Source organism: Coregonus lavaretus (genome assembly GCF_964263955.1).
Source record: "Coregonus lavaretus genome assembly, contig: HAP1_SCAFFOLD_129, whole genome shotgun sequence".
Classification (NCBI taxonomy): Eukaryota; Metazoa; Chordata; class Actinopteri; order Salmoniformes; family Salmonidae; genus Coregonus; species Coregonus lavaretus.
Genome location: NW_028156273.1, coordinates 744,481 through 750,000, shown reverse-complemented (window position 1 = coordinate 750,000; position 5,520 = coordinate 744,481).

Genomic DNA, 5,520 nt, shown 5'->3' with positions numbered 1-5,520 from the left:
ACAGTATTACATGATTCTAACAGTGATACCTTTTTGTATTTTTTCAGCTCCTGACGTTTTCCTTGCTAACAAGTGACCTCTGCAATTTTACAAATATTTTCTGAAATTCATTCTCCTTCTTTCCCTTGTTTTCTATATCCATTTCTATATAAAATTCTTCAAGCATTATAAAATAATAAAAATAATTTTAGCATCAAATGTTTGTGTGTGCACATTGTTTTTAAGGGTCAGGTCAAGACCAATTCTGTGTTCTGTGTTTTGCTAGAGAGAAACTGTATGGATATTAGCCCAGATTCCTAACCTCTAGTTTTGCCAAGACTTTCAAAAAAAAATGGTCACCAGCCTTAGATTCTCAACAATTATTTTGTCGCATTAGACTTGAAAGATATGCTAAGAGAATTGAGCGTGCCAGAGAAAATGGTCTCTAATGGTCTCTAATGTATCCACAGTTTTGTACTCAAAGCATTCTTTCTCTCTTTAGATTGTCACAGATGGTTGTGGCCATAGAGCTCGGCAGTTTGTAGTCCTAAAAACTGGAAATGAAACCTCATTCACAGATAGGGGTCTACCTGTGCCTGAGCACCTGCCCTTTGCCCTCCCACTCACAAGTGCCCTTTTGGTGGTATATTTATACTTTTTTGTATACAGTTTTTGCCATTGTTGTTCTAAACCCACTGTCCGCAAGTTGTCGTCAAGTTCCCCACACCCCACCCCCACCCCATCCATGGTTGGTTGCGCCTGTTTCCCAGTCTGCCCTGTATGGAGATTGCACCCGTCCAGTATCCAAATATGCATGGCTTGAGATGTATATATATCTATCTCTCTCTCTCTCTCTCTCTCTCTCCCCCCCCCCCCCCCCCCCCCTCTCGCCCTCTCTCTCTCGCCCTCCCTCTCTCTCTCGGCCTCTCTCTGTCTCTGTGCATGCCAATACATCAGCTTAATGGAGATACAAGTCAAATGCCTATATGTCAGCATGAATACATATTCAAACACATATTCTCAGCTGGATAATGCTGTGGGATAGTGCCCTCTAGTTCAGGATGTGATCAATAATCCAGTCATCGCACAGTCTATTAAAGTAGGTGTATATAGAAATCAGCCACAGGGCTGTCTGCCTCACAGACATTCTGAGTACGTACCGTATGTTATTGAGAAATAGGTTCTGGGGGATCCTTGCCAATTGGATGAGGAGACAAAGAAAGGAGACCAGGAAAAGAGACTAGGAAAGAAAGTCAGCTCCCATTGCTGGGACACATCACGAGACATGAACCCTGATGTCAAACGTACTCTTAGATGGCTGTTCTCTCTCCATACAAGCTGTGAGGGTCGCATGAAAGCTCAGCTGAAATGAACAGGATCAGATATGCCCCCGGTTGCCAGATTGAAGGTTGCCAGATTGACGGTTTAGTCAACCAAGCCTACGGTGTGCGTCGCCAGCCCGGTCTGGCCTGTCCCTGCTCCACGCACCAAGCCTACGGTGTGCGTCGACAGCCCAGCCCGGCCTGTCCCTGCTCCACGCACCAAGCCTACGGTGTGCGTCGACAGCCCAGCCCGGCCTGTCCCTGCTCCACGCACCAAGTCTACGGTGCGCGTCGCCAGCCTGACCCGGCCTGTTCCTGCCACTCGCACCAAACCTACGGTGCGCGTCGCCAGCCCGGTCCGGCCTGTTCCTGCCACTCGCACTAAGCCAGGGGTGCGAGAAGTCAGCCTGGTAAGGCCCGTTCCTCCTCCACGCACCAAGCCAGGGGTGCGAGTCGACAGACTGGACCAGGGGCACTATGGGGGGTGTATTGGAGGGTGGTGGTCAAGGCCGGAGCCAGAACCGCCGCCGAGGAGGTATGCCCGCCCAGCCCTCCCCTGTTTTGTTTAGTTGAGGCGCGGTCGCAGTCCGCGCCTTTAGGGGGGGGTACTGTCACACCCTGGCTCTGGGACTCATTATGTTGAGCCAGGGTGTGTTCATTCTATGTGTTCTGTTTCTATGTTGGGTGTTCTAGTTCGTCATTTTCTATGTTTGACTGAGTGACTCCCAATCAGAGGCAACGAGTGTCAGCTGTTTGCTGGTTGTCTCTGATTGGGAGCCATATTTAACTGTCTGTGTTTCACTTTGGGTTTGTGGGTTTTTGTTCCGTGTCGGTATGTTTAACCGTGGACTTCACGAATCGTGTTTTGTTTGTATTTCGAAACTTTAATTAAATGAAGTCATGTTTATTTCACACGCTGCGCCTTGGTCTACTACTCCTTACCCAGACGTTCGTGACAGTAGTAATGAGGCTGTATACAGGAAGTAGCAGTACTGAGTCAATGTGCAGGGTTACCAGGTAGTAACATGTCTATATACAGGAAGTAGCAGTACTGAGTCAATGTGCAGGGGTACCAGGTAATAACATGGCTATATACAGGAAGTAGCAGTACTGAGTCAATGTGCAGGGGTACCAGGTAATAACATGGCTATATACAGGAAGTAGCAGTACTGAGTCAATGTCCAGGGGTACCAGGTAATAACATGGCTATATACAGGAAGTACCAGTACTGAGTCAATGTGCAGGGGTACCAGGTAGTTGAGGTGATACAGTATATACATGTAGGTAGGGGTAAATGGGACTAGGCAATCAGGATATATAATAAACATAGTAGAAGCAGCCTATGTGAAGAGTATCAAAGTGTGTGAAAGTGTGACTGTGTGTGTGTGTGGCTTCAATATGTGTGTGTGTGTGTGTGTGTGTGTGTGTGTGTGTGTGTGTGTGTGTGTGTGTGTGTGTGTGTGTGTGTGTGTGTGTGTGGCTTCAATATGTGTGTGTGTGTGTGTGTGTGTGTGTGTGTGTGTGTGTGTGTGTGTGTGTGTTGGAGTGTCAGTGTACTGTGTGGGTAGAGTCCAGTGAGTGTGCATAGAGCCAGCGCAAGAGAGTCGGTGCAAAAAAACAAAACAAAAAACAAATATGGTGTCAATGTAAATAGTTTTACTAGGGTAACCTACTAGGGCAGCCATTGTATTAACTGTTCAGCAGTCTAATGGCCTGGGGGTAGAAGCTGTAGAAGCTGTTCAGGAGCCTGTTGGTCCCAGACTTGGTGCTCTGGTACCGCTTGCCGTGCGGTAGCTGAGAGAACAGTCTTTGACTAGTGTGGCTGGAGTATTTGACAATTTTTAGGGCCTTCTGACATCGCCTGGTATTTTTTATTTATTTTTATTTCACCTTTAATTAACCAGGTAAGCCAGTTGAGAACAAGTTTTCATTTACAACTGCGACCTGGCCAAGATAAAGCAAAGCAGTGCGATAAAAACAACAACACAGAGTTACATATGGGGTAAAACAAAACATAAAGTCAAAAATACAAACATAACATCTATATACAGTGTGTGCAAATGTAGCAAGTTATGTAGGTAAGGCAATAAATAGGCCATAGTGCAAAATAATTACAATTAGTATTAACACTGGAATGATATTATGTGCAAATAGAGATACTGGGGTGCAAATGAGCAAAATAAATAACAATATAGGGATGAGGTAGTTGGGTGGGTAGTGTATGGGTAGTGTATGGGGCTTTGGAGACAAAACGGATGGCGCTGTGATAGACTACATCCAATTTGCTGAGTAGAGTGTTGGAGGCTATTTTGTAAATTACATCGCCGAAGTCAAGGATCGGTAGGATAGTCCGTTTTTACGAGGGCATGTTTGGCAGCATGAGTGAAGGAGGCTTTTGTTGCGAAATAGGAAGCCGATTCTAGATTTAACTTTGGATTGGAGATTCTTAATGTGAGTCTGGAAGGAAAGTTTCTATATAGAGGTCCTGAATGACACCGCCTGGTATAGAGGTCCTGGATGACAGGGAGCTCAGCCCCAGTGATGTACTGGGCCGTACTCACAACCCTCTGTAGCGCCTTGCGATCGGATGCCGAGCAGTTGCCAAACCAACCAGTGATGCAGCCAGTCAAGATGCTCTCAATGGTGCAGCTGTATAACTTTTTGAGGATCTGAGGACCCGTGCCAAATCTTTTCAGCCTTCTGAGGGGGAAGAGGCATTGTTGTGCCATCTTCATGAATGTGTTGGTGTGTTTGGACCATAAAAGGTATGTAGATATGTGGTAGTAACACTTAATGTGTTGTGAAAAGTGTTATGAAATGTAATGTCATGTAATATTTGTAATTGTATATAACTGCCTTAATGTTGTTGGACCCCGGCAGGAACTAATGGGGATCCATAATAAACCCCAGGAAGAGTAGCTGCTGCCTTGGCAGGAACTAATGGGGATCATTAATAAATACAAATACAATTACAAAAAGAGGTCCTTAGTGATGTGGACACTTATGAACTTGAAGCTCTCAACCCACTCCACTACAGCCCTGTCGATGTGAATGGGGGCTTGCTCGGTCCCCCCCGTGTGTCCTGTAGTCCTCGATCAGCTCCTTTGTCTTGCTGACGTTGATGGAGAGGTTGTTGTCCTGGCACCACAGGTCTCTGACCTCCTCCCTGTAGGCTGTCTCATCGCCGTCGGTGATCAGGCCTACCACCGTCGTGTCGTCTGCTAACTAAATGATGGTGTTAGACTCTTGCGTTGCCACCCTTTCATGGGTGAACAGGGAGTACAGGAGGGGACTGAGCACTCACCCCTGAGGGGCCCCCGTGTTGAGGGTCAATGTGAAGGATGTGTTGTTACCTACCCTCACCACCTGGGGGTGGCCCGTCATAATAATAATAATAATAATATGCCTTTTTTGCAGACGCTTTTATCCAAAGCGACTTACAGTCATGTGCGCATACATTTTTACGTATGGGTGGTCCCGGTGATCGAACCCACTACCCTGGCGTTACAAGCGCCATGCTCTACCAGCTGAGCTACAGAGGACCACATTAGTTCAGTGATGAGCTTGGAGGGCACTATGGTGTTGAACGCTGAGCTGTAGTCAATAAACAGCATTCTCACTTAGATGTTTATTTTTTGACCAGGTGGGAAAGGGCAGTGTGGACTGCAATAGAGATTAAGTCGTCTGTGGATCTGTTGGTGCGGTATGCGAATTGGAGTGTGTCCAGTGTGTCTGGGATGATGGTGTTGATGTGAGCCATGACCAGCCTTTCAAAGCATTTCATGGCTACAGATGTGCTCTCCAGTTTACTTCCTGCAGCGTTGATAAAACGTTGATCACTGATAAACCATGGTGCAGAGCGTTTGGTAAAGGGGATACCTAGTCAGTGGCACAACTGAATGCATTCAACCGAAATGTGTCTGTTTGACTGAATGAATAAGAAATGGCCTTAAATGTGGCTGTGACTAAATATAAAGTTATTTAAAATTCTCACTTCACTAATCAATCAACACGTGCTTCTCTTTGTACATATCAATATAATATTATTATTTAAGAAAATATATTACAAATAAGAAAATGATTACAAATCAACTTTTTGTCTGGAAATTCAATAAAAAAATGTATCTCAACTGCGTTACCCACTCCAGTCAGCAGATGACGATGTGGGTCTTTCAGGTGACGCTGGCGGTGTGACGTATATTCTAGTGGACGGGACGCT